Raw genomic sequence first — 12,736 nt, 5'->3', positions numbered from 1 at the left:
TTGACTATAAATAGAAAGACAAGTATAGGGGAGGGGGATTACAAAAACCTTGAAAGCCAAACCACCCCATGTTCCCTGATGTCTCCCCATGCATTTTTATTCCTTGGATACTCATGTTTTATAACTTAACGAACAGATCTGCCTCTGCTGTCTCAATAACATAACAGGAAAGGCAACCAAAATTTTAAATAAACGAATGGGGGCACCTGGGTGGCTCAGTGGGTTAAACATCCCACTCTTGACTGTGGCTCGGGTCATGATCTCATGGTTCTTGAGTTCAAGCCTCATGTCGGGCTTGAACATGGATTCTCATGGGAGAATTCTCATGGGATTCTCTCTCTGTCTCCTTGTTCTCTGTCCCTCACCCCCTTGTGCTCTCTCGCTCTCTCTCTCTCAAAAATCCAAATAAACTTAAAAAAAGAAAAAAAAAGAAAAGAAATGAATGAATTTAAGATTCTTAACAATCTTAAAACAATTAACAACTTAAATTTATCAATTTAATATTCTAGTCTATTAACTTAACGTCCAGAGATGAATAATTTTTCATGTTATTGGGTCTTATCTGATAGAGTAACACAATTTAGGGACATCTTACTGTAGATTCAGCATGTCCTTCTTCATAACCCTCTGTATGTATATCTAATCTTGGGTTAGGTCATGCAATTCCCTGGTCATAGCACAGTATTTTCTATTGATTGGCTAGAGCTCACTGTCACCTGTGACTGGTTGTTAATCTTCTACTAATTAACATCTCATTGTTTGCAGATTCTTGTTTATTGAATTCTCTGTGAAAGTATAACTCCATTTGTACTTGAGTGTATTAATTATTCATTATACTGCCTAATGGGTCTGTCATTCCAAATTTTACCATATATTTATGTAGTGATAAAACTCTTCATCTAAGCTCTTTAATTAAGGTGTAATAGTACAAAGTAATTATCAATTTAGCTGTTGATTTCCCTTTTTCCAAATTTCTTATGTATAAAGAATATGTGCATTGATAGTTCCTCTTTCTTTTAAATATTTTATTTAAAAAAAAACATTTTGCATCATGGCTCCTGGATGAATTTTATTTATTCTTTCATTGGTTACTTTGTCCTGTGCCACATGTGATTATTCCATAAGCAAAATTTCTTAAATTTACCTTTAAATAGGTACTGGTATTTTAAACATTTAGACTCAGGAAAAATCCTGATGCCTATGAAAGTGTGCTGTTATGAGAATTGGCAGACATAACTTACATCTAATCAATTTTTAACAAATTCATTTGGAAAACAAGTATGAGTAAATTAACTTTAATCCGTGGTTTTCATGCACACTAGACATTTCTGCTACAATGAGATCTTTTGAATTGAACCCCAAACACTAAAACTATGTTTGTTTCTTTTATCATTGTGATGCTGTCCATTGGATGATACACTAGCAAATAGACACTGTCTTTCAGAATCTGGTAGAACGCTTGTGTCAACTTGTAGAATTAATAAATTAAGAAATGTCTTAAATTTTACATAGCATTTCAGGGACTTAACCACAGCTTTTACACAGAAGAGTTGATTTCAAAAGCATGTTGAGAATTAGTCAAACTATTGTGTCTCTTCCTCATTGCCAGCTTTGCCACATTTGGAGGCAAAAGTTGCCACATTTGGTCCTTTCTGATTGTCCTTGAAGGACATGCATGCACCCATGTCCTGTCTGATTATTTATCAGCTTCCATGGAAAACATACATAATGCTATGTGTATGGGCAAATTTGGCATGAATACTTACATGTACATATAAAGACACATCTGTAGTTTTAACATTCATGAACACAACTGTAAAGCATGAAAAATCATACTCCCATAATATTGAACCTGAAGCAGAAATGGCTTTATATTTTAATACTTGTTTTCCTATCAGTGGGAAGAATCCATATGCAGAGAATTAAACTGCAGAAAGGATTCACATTAATACTGAATTTAATCTTCTTTTAAATGTAGCAAATGGGAGTGAAGGGCACTCATAGAAGAAGAGGGAATAATGAGGCATGTAAAGAGCTTTACAGGCCTTCCAGAAAACCCTTGGCTTTATTTCTTTTAAAGAAGTAAAGACAATCGTTGAGTTTTCTAATGTCCATGCAATGCTTGTAACTACTGTTTTTTGAGCCCCTGTCATGTAATCCTAATCAACACTGTGCAAGGGAAATGCTATTCCTATTTTACAGATGAAAAAACTCAAGCTTGAAGATTTTTCATGATTTGCAAATCTAATACATTAGATAAGGGACATGTCCAGGAAACAAAGCCAGTTTAACTGGGTTCAAAGCACATGCTTGGCCTTCTTCTTCATAATGTCTGCTTAAAAACTATTGTGTTTAAGTCTTTCAGGCTAACCTCGTCCATGATGTTTTTCTAAACCTCATATTTTTTTCTTGTTTAGATTCTCTTAAGACATTACTCATTCAACACATAATGAATGATTGATCACCTGATATATGCTAGACACTGTGCTGGACCTGTTCTTCTGGCTTGGAAAATGCGTTCTATTTTTAATTCTCTGTAAGAAAATACTAAAGTTAACTTTTGTTGGTCGCAAATTCCTGTTCTTTTAGTATTTTTTGAAATATAGCAATATGAGATAATGAACATAATTTGAGAATACTCTGAATATTTATGACAAAGTCTAAAGAGTACATTTTACATTCCTAGTTGCCCAATTGTGATGCCATAAATCACAATTATATCAAATATTTTAGCCATAAAAAGGGATATATTTGTGTCTATAAGAAGGTAGCTTGTTTCTTCTAATAGAATGATCCTGACAATTTTATTATAAGCTTAGTTACATAAATGACTTTTCCCCCCTTTTTCTGCTAATAAAATGCTTTTAGAAATAAATTACTTCAATTTGTGTGTAATGGATGAGGACATTAAGCACAATCTTGTGAACTGTTAATCATGCCTGCATGTCACTTATTTTTACCTAGGAATTATCTCATAAATTTTGAAATTGGGCACTGGCTACTAAGTTTAGCTATATTTCTCACTGTAAATCCATAATAAATGGATGTAGTATGCTAAATTAAATGATGAAAAGTTGCTGCTTCTAAGGATCTCCTCTATCAACAGTTTTATAGTGTTTCATCCCAGTTGATACCCTGCTTAACCCAGAATCAAACTGGACTATGGATCTTGTTTCAATGAAGGAGACAGGACTGGTTGTAGGTATTTTTGTGTAGACAGAGGTTTAAAAACTATTGCAAGTATTGGAATAATGGGTGTTATGGGGCCCTTCCCAAAATGATTGACAAAATACTGTGATATACTGGATGAATTACTTCCAACAGAGGAAGGTGGGGAATCAGGAGGCTACGGACTACAGCTATTGAATGTGAGGATACGTGGACTTTTTGCCGTGATATGGGGATTAGAAAGCCAGAATCAGGTCCCAACCTCCACAACTGTTTAGGTCTTGGAAACAGAGTCTAGTCATTGCTGCTAAACTACCATTAACACCCAAGAAGATGGGCACTAGATTGATATGACACAAATCCTGACCACCACTGTGGTCTCTCTCAACTTCCACAAAATTGACATTGGCATCTCCATGACTTGGCAACAGAAAACAGCCAAAACCATCAGTAAGTTGACTTCAGCCTTTTGGTGCATCTGAGTGGAGAAATCTAATTTTCACTGCTAATACTGCTTTGTAGGGAGATGGGAAGGGTAAGTTTTATTCCATACTTTACAGAAAAGGCAAATACAGAGGGAGTGTTGAATACCAATTAACCCCATCTAGCAGAGATCCTGGTAACTAGTAAATCCTTCTAAGTAGTGAATGGAATAGTTTTTAAATAGCACTAATTAGAATAGTGTACTTATTGAAAAACAGTGTTATAAATTAGACAGGCTCCTTCAATGGCCCAGTCTCTGAGAAGTAGCCAAAAGTTTCTAAACTATTATATATGATTTGAAGAATGTGTGCTTTCATATACATAGGCTGGAATATGTTTAAAACCTTTAGGATTTATTTGAAGACTTTTCTATTATACATAAATGTTAGAATGGAAATAAGATCTTTTATTTTGTTTTAACTACAAAATATACGACTGTCTTGCTGCCAGGTTCTCTTCTGTCTCCCCATTTATTCCCCTTGCTTGAAATAACATTTATATATTTTGATTCCAACATTAATATCTCCATCCCAGATCTCTCCTTTGCATATCAAATGTACAGGCCCAAATCATATTCAGCATTTCTTCTTATGTCATAGTCATGCCCTGAAAATAAAGATCTGATAATCTCACCAATTTAGGGTAAGAACCAGACCTATTCCTTTTATCTCAGTAACCATCTCAGTAAATGGTACCCCCTTCCATTCAATTGCAAAAGACAGAAACCTGAATTTCTCTCTTATACACTACATTAAACTCATCACCAATACACTATCCTCATCTGGCTAAAGGGTACTCTTGATTTACTATTCTAAACATACTTTTCCCCAAATTTCCCTCACCACAATGAGTGTAGAGCCAACTACATATGTTTGATTGCTCAGGTCAAAAGCTTAGGAGTCGTCCCTGACACCTCTCTTTTTCTTATATCACACATCCAATCCATCTGCACATCCAGAATGTTCTATCTCCAGAATATACTTCAAATCCCTTCATCATCCCCAATTCTATGCCTTCTTCTAAGCATTCGTCATTTACCCCATGATCTAAAGAAATGGCCTCCAAACGTGTTTTCCATTTTCTGCTTTTGATCCCTCCAAACCATTCTCCATGCAGCCGTTGCAAAGCCCTTGCCCCTACATGAACATTAAACTTAAAATCCATTAAATGGTCTTCGAAGCCTGTTATAATTCAACTTTGCCTACCTCTCTCATGCCTTCTCAGTCTACTCTTCTCTTTCTCTACACCACAGTCACATTGGACTTGGAAAGTTCCTTAAAATGCATCCTTCTCTTTTCCAACTCCTTCTGTTCCCTTGACTTATGGCATCTAATCTTTCAGGGCCCAACCTTAACACTAGCTCCTCTTTGAGAACTTTCTTGACCTTGTTTAAATTAGTTTCCGTCCCATTATTATATTCTTTTATTTTTTTCTGCTTAACTGTTCAGCATCTAGTTTCCTCATCTGACTTTATAAGTGCATATGGACAACTGCATAATATTAATCTTTCATCATTTATCCCTAGTGTCTATCATAGCAGCTAGAACGGAGTAACAACTCAATAATTATTTACCACAGTTTTTCTCTTTTTAAGTTTCTTGATTTATTTTGAGAGGGCATGAGTGGGGGAGGGGCAGGGAGAGAGAGAGAATCTCAAGCAGGTACCACGCTATCAATGCAGAGCCCACCATGGGGCTTGAACTCACAAAACTGAAATCATGACCTGAGCCAAAATCAAGTGTTAAATGCTTAAAGAACTGAGACACCCAGAGGCCCCCATCACAGTATTTTCTAATATGAAATACCCACATCTGAAAGTATAAGCATGATTTTCTATCGTTTTCTTAAGAATTAATATATCTATGTATATACATGTGTGTGTGTATATATATATGTACATTTATCATAAAATTTATCATAAAATTCATGCATGTTTACCAGAAATATAAAAATATTGATAAATATAATAAACTAAAAATCACCTATAATCTCACCATCTAGAGATAACTTCCATCAAACATTATTGTCCTCACACATATACTTTAAGTACATTTTACAAAAATGAGATGACTTCAAATTGATTAATAAATGTTCACGCCTATCTAGAATATCTGTCAAAAAAGCAAGGAAGACACAAATGATAAAAGATAAGTTTCATTTCATCCATTTTAAGTAGCCAATATTTACTAAGATAAGTAACTTTATTAAATGTTTGTTATAGCAGGCATTGTGCTAAATGCTCTACAAACGTGTTTCCCTTTAATCCTTATAATTAACCCATGAAGTAGCTGTCCTTGATTATTCTTGTTTCGCTAGTGAAGAAATTGAGGCTTGGTGTATTGACGGAACTTGCTGAGATCACAGGGCAGGAATAAAAATGTTCATCCTCTTCCATGAATGCAACTTTTCATTTTTTGGACTAGACTTATCTAGAATGAATGTGATTCACATTTGCATTTTCTCAGGCAATAGGCATTTTAATCATCTAGAGTCTCAGAGTCTAGGTGTTCTTACAGAACTTATTTAGAAACTAAAGCAAGTTTTTAAACAAAATTATTTCAGTCCCATTCAGTTAGTTAACATACAGTGTTATATTAGTTTCAAGTGTACCATATAGTAATTCAACACTTCAGCACATCACCCTGTGCTTGTCACAACATGTGCACTCCTTCACTGATTTCACCCACCCCCCTGCCCCCAGTAACCATCAGATTGTTCTCAGTCGTTCAGAGTCTGAAGAACTGAAACAAGTTTTGGTCTCCTCTATGTCTCAATTCCCTCATCTGCAAACTGGCATGATGTTTTTTACACTTAAGTGTTACTGTGAAGGCAAAATGAGATAATATATAAGAGAGCCCCTAGAAATGGGTAGAAGAACCACAAAATAGGGTTTTTATGTCAAGGGAAGGAAAAGGGAAAAAAAAACACATTCATTTGTGAGCCTGTGGTATAAAAAAAATTGTCTTGCTAAACTTAAGTTAATTTTTTAATCCTCAAAACAACTCTGTTGGATATGTTTGAGTTGTTGCATTTTGATAGATGAGGAAATTGAGGCTTACAAAAGGAAACTGCACATAGTCAAAATGCTAACCAACAAGGCAGAATCGGTATTCCACAGGCTCAGCTGACTCTAAGCTCAGGGGATGCCTGGTGCTCTTTTGTTTATGAAAATGATTTGATGACAAATCCTAAAATTAATGATAATAGTCATCAATAATACTTAATTTAAAAAATATCTGCCAATTAATTAACACTAACATGCATGCCCATAAACATGCATGCCTACCAGCCGTGCTCAGCTCCATTCATGTTTGTAAATTATGTATTTTGTTTATATACTTTTAAAGTCAAGCTATCTTATAAGTCTTGCAGTATAAAATGTTTAAATTTTACATTTTAAAAAGTTATTTAAAAATGTATAAGTTTAGACTTACTCTACTTCAAGGAAAAAAAAAAACACCCAATTTTGTGCAACACAGTTTCAGAGTTGTGAATATCACAAGGGCTGTGATGTGCCACACATACGTATAATTTGAAATCTTCCAAGAAGGGAGTATGACTTCATTGTAAATATTTTAAAACACTGTTCATACCAAAATGCAAGTATTATGACCTGGAATGTAAAATTAATATATATTTGAGAGCACAAGACTCTAAAGAACTTCTGGACTTCTGACTACCCAGTTGATTTTATGGCCTGGAGAGAAAGGGGTACCCACTCACTTGCCTTCATGGTTAAGGCACTGAATTAGTCAGATTTCACAAGCTCACGCTGCATTACAAACAAGCTCAAAAACTCAGTGCTTTTCCGCAGTAGCTATTTATTGTTCACATTAGACACTGGCAGCTGCAGGTAGGCTGCTGTTTTTGCTTCTGGCTGTGAGTAAGGTTCAGGTTTGCTTTTCCCTTCACTTTCTGCTTTGGTAATTAGGCTGCAGGAGTAGCTTTGCTTAGCACATGGTAGAGGGTATGTGACTTACTCTGCTTGGATAAACTCCTGCAGCCAGTGCCTGTGTATGAGGAGAATATCCCACCTGCTCCCATTCATTGGCCAAAACAAGCCACTAACACTGGTGGGAAAGAGATGCATAATTCTCTTGTAAGGAGAGGAGGGAGTGAAAAGTTGGGAAAAACAATTCAATCTCCTACAGGTACTTAGGAGGAAAATATTTGGAAGTCATAACATACATTGTTTAACATTCACGGAAGCCGGTGAGACTTAATAAGAGATTAAGGAACAGAGTCTCAAGTATGTTTAGTGGCTTCCTAAATGCCAGGGTCTCCAACTGTCCATTTTCATAAGAATGTTCTTTCTAGTATACCATAGAGTAAATGGAATACTCATTTTTGTCTACCTTTTAATACTTAGCACAGTTGCATGCCTATGATATTGGTTAGATTTGATAAGATATAGCTCATTCATTCATTCAGCCATCAAATATTTATTGACAGTTCATCTGTCAATAAAGTGAATGAAGTACTATGCTAGGTGCTGAGGATAAATCTGTGAATAAAAGAAAAGCACTCTGCTTTTGTTGAACTTTACATGAAGTGGGAAATATTCCATTTTTAAAATACAGGATTTTATCACTTTTTTAAACTCATATTTGAAATTTTCTTATGGATTTACGTCAACATAAGTCTCTTTATCAATGGAAAGGAGTAGGAATGTTGCATACCATTGAATCGTAGGGAGTGATGAACTGGGATAAGAGCAGGATGTAGAATATGAGGCTTATGAAAAGAGCATCATGTTCTAGGATCCTTGGGGGTTCAGCCTTCAGAGTCATTTTCATAACTTATAGTATTTCCCCTGTCATTCTATCCCCTTCTATGTGAACCTTTAAAGTTTTAGTCTTTCCAGGAAAGGTGATTAGTATTTACTTTCAGATTCGTACACTTAAAATGGAAGATTAATGATCAATAAAGTAGTTAAATGTTGGTTGTGGTTTGCCTAGAAATGTCTTGTATGTCCTCAGAGAGGCAGCCTGAATCAATGGCTAAGAGCAAAGTGGAAACTCAGGTACTAATCACCACCTTGTTACTAAGGTGCCTTAGGGTCACTTGCTCCGTTGTGGAATCTTTAAATTGGGAAGTAAAGGATGGAGCATTTGTTAAAAGTTCTTAGGTACGATTGCTAAGGATTATAGGTAAAACAAATGGTCTTTGCGTGTTTCTACCTTTTTGTATGTCTTTTGCACTTTCTTTTCACCACACATTTGCTCTTTCTATATATTTCTTTGTACTGCCACTTGACCCCATACTTTTTTGTGGAGTCAAATTCTGGAAATAAATTACTCATGCCACTTGGTTCTGATGGTCATTAGTCAAACCAGTCATATTCAAAAATTTTACTAGGAATATTTCTAATAAATATTCAACTTAAGATAAAAATGAGGAAAATTTATAGGTTGGAGGGAAGGTGGCGGCGTAGGAGGACGCTGGGCTCACCGCGCGTCCTGCTGATCACTTAGATTCCACCTCCACCTGCCTAAAGAACCCAGAAAACCGCCAGAGGATTAGCGGAACGGAGTCTCCGGAGCCAAGCGCAGACGAGAGGCCCACGGAAGAGGGTAGGAAGGGCGGCGAGGCGGTGCGCGCTCCACGGACCGGCGGGAGGGAGCCGGGGCGGAGGGGCGGCTCGCCGGCCAAGCGGAGCCCCCGAGTCTGGCTGGCAAAAGCGGAGGGGCCGGACGGACTGTGTTCCGACAGCAAGCGCGACTTAGCGTCTGGGAGGTCATAAGTTAACAGCTCCGCTCGGAAAGCGGGAAGGCTGGAGGACAAAGGGAGGGAGAGCTGCTGAGCCCCCCGGACGGCAGAGCTCAGCTTGGCGGGGAACAAAGGCGCCAGCGCCATCTCCCCCGCCCATCCCCCAGCCAAAATCCCAAAGAGAACCAGTTCCTGCCAGGGAACTTGCTCGCTCCGCGCAAACACCCAACTCTGTGCTTCTGCGGAGCCAAACCTCTGGCAGCGGATCTGACTCCCTCCCGCTGCCACAGGGCCCCTCCTGAAGTGGGTCACCTAAGGAGAAGCGAGCTAAGCCTGCCCCTCCAGCCCCCGTGCACCTTGCCTACCCACCCTAGCTAATACGCCAGATCCCCAGCAACACAAGCCTGGCAGTGTGCAAGTAGCCCAGACGGGCCACGCCACTCCACAGTGAATCCCGCCCCTAGGAGAGGGGAAGAGAAGGCACACACCAGTCTGACTGTGGCCCCAGCGGTGGGCTGGGGGCAGACATCAGGTCGGACTGCGGCCCCGCCCACCAACTCCAGTTATACACCACAGCACAGGGGAAGTGCCCTGCAGGTACTCACCACTCCAGGGACTATCCAAAATGACCAAACGGAAGAATTCCCCTCAGAAGAATCTCCAGGAAATAACAACAGCTAATGAACTGATCAAAAAGGATTTAAATAATATAACAGAAAGTGAATTTAGAATAATAGTCATAAAGTTAATTGCTGGGCTTGAAAACAGTATACAGGACAGCAGAGAATCTCTTGCCACAGAGATCAAGGGACTAAGGACCAGTCACGAGGAGCTGAAAAACGCTTTAAACGAAATGCAAAACAAAATGGAAACCACGACGGCTCGGCTTGAAGAGGCAGAAGAGAGAATAGGTGAACTAGAAGATAAAGTTATGGAGAAAGAGGAAGCTGAAAGAAAGAGAGATAAAAAAATCCAGGAGTATGAGGGGAAAATTAGAGAACTAAGTGATACACTAAAAAGAAATAATATACGCATAATTGGTATCCCAGAGGAGGAAGAGAGAGGGAAAGGTGCTGAAGGGGTACTTGAAGAAATTATAGCTGAGAACTTCCCTGAACTGGGGAAGGAAAAAGGCATTGAAATCCAAGAGGCACAGAGAACTCCCTTCAGACGTAACTTGAATCGATCTTCTGCACGACATATCATAGTGAAACTGGCAAAATACAAGGATAAAGAGAAAATTCTGAAAGCAGCGAGGGATAAACGTGCCCTCACATATAAAGGGAGACCTATAAGACTCGTGACTGATCTCTCCTTTGAAACTTGGCAGGCCAGAAAGGCTTGGCACGATATCTACAGTGTGCTAAACAGAAAGAATATGCAGCCGAGAATCCTTTATCCAGCAAGTCTGTCATTTAGAATAGAAGGAGAGATAAAGGTCTTCCCAAACAAACAAAAACTGAAGGAATTTGTCACCACGAAACCAGCCCTACAAGAGATCCTAAGGGGGATCCTGTGAGACAAAGTACCAGAGACATCACTACAAGCATAAAACATACAGACATCACAATGACTCTAAACCCGTATCTTTCTATAATAACACTGAATGTAAATGGATTAAATGCGCCAACTAAAAGACATAGGGTATCAGAATGGATAAAAAAACAAGACCCATCTATTTGCTGTCTACAAGAGACTCATTTTAGATCTGAGGACACCTTTAGATTGAGAGTGAGGGGATGGAGAACTATTTATCATGCTACTGGAAGCCAAAAGAAAGCTGGAGTAGCCATACTTATATCAGACAAACTAGACTTTAAATTAAAGGCTGTAACAAGAGATGAAGAAGGGCATTATATAATAATCACAGGGTCTATCCATCAGGAAGAGCTAACTATTATAAATGTCTATGCGCCAAATACCGGAGCCCCCAGATATATAAAACAATTACTCATAAACATAAGCAACCTCATTGATAAGAATGTGGTCATTGCAGGGGACTTTAACACCCCACTTACAGAAATGGATAGATCATCTAGACACACAGTCAATAAAGAAACAAGGGCCCTGAATGATACATTGGATCAGATGGACTTGACAGATATATTTAGAACTCTGCATCCCAAAGCAACAGAATATACTTTCTTCTCGAGTGCACATGGAACATTCTCCAAGATAGATCATATACTGGGTCACAAAACAGCCCTTCATAAGTTTACAAGAATTGAAATTATACCATGCATACTTTCAGACCACAATGCTATGAAGCTTGAAATCAACCACAGGAAAAAGTCTGGAAAACCTCCAAAAGCATGGAGGTTAAAGAACACCCTACTAACAAATGAGTGGGTCAACCAGGCAATTAGAGAAGAAATTAAAAAATATATGGAAACAAACGAAAATGAAAATACAACAATCCAAACGCTTTGGGACGCAGCGAAGGCAGTCCTGAGAGGAAAATACATTGCAATCCAGGCCTATCTCAAGAAACAAGAAAAATCCCAAATACAAAATCTAACAGCACACCTAAAGGAAATAGAAGCAGAACAGCAAAGGCAGCCTAAACCCAGCAGACGAAGAGAAATAATAAATTTCAGAGCAGAAATAAACAATATAGAATCTAAAAAAACTGTAGAGCAGATCAACGAAACCAAGAGTTGTTTTTTTGAAAAAATAAACAAAATTGACAAACCTCTAGCCAGGCTTCTCAAAAAGAAAAGGGAGATGACCCAAATAGATAAAATCATGAATGAAAATGGAATTATTACAACCAATCCCTCAGAGATACAAACAATTATCAGGGAATACTATGAAAAATTATATGCCAACAAATTGGACAACCTGGAAGAAATGGACAAATTCCTAAACACCCACACTCTTCCAAAACTCAATCAGGAGGAAATAGAAAGCTTGAACAGACCCATAACCAGCGAAGAAATTGAATCGGTTATCAAAAATCTCCCAACAAATAAGAGTCCAGGACCAGATGGCTTCCCAGGGGAGTTCTACCACACGTTTAAAGCAGAGATAATACCTATCCTTCTCAAGCTATTCCAAGAAATAGAAAGGGAAGGAAAACTTCCAGACTCATTCTATGAAGCCAGTATTACTTTGATTCCTAAACCAGACAGACACCCAGTAAAAAAAGAGAACTACAGGCCAATATCCCTGATGAATATGGATGCAAAAATTCTCAATAAGATACTAGCAAATCGAATTCAACAGCATATAAAAAGAATTATTCACCATGATCAAGTGGGATTCATTCCTGGGATGCAGGGCTGGTTCAACATTCACAAATCGATCAACGTGATACATCACATTAACAAAAAAAAAAAGAGAAGAACCATATTATCCTGTCAATCGATGCAGAAAA

The sequence above is a fragment of the Panthera uncia genome, chromosome F1 (genome assembly GCF_023721935.1).
Source record: "Panthera uncia isolate 11264 chromosome F1, Puncia_PCG_1.0, whole genome shotgun sequence".
NCBI lineage: Eukaryota > Metazoa > Chordata > Mammalia > Carnivora > Felidae > Panthera > Panthera uncia.
Note: the sequence above shows the minus strand (reverse complement) of the source record.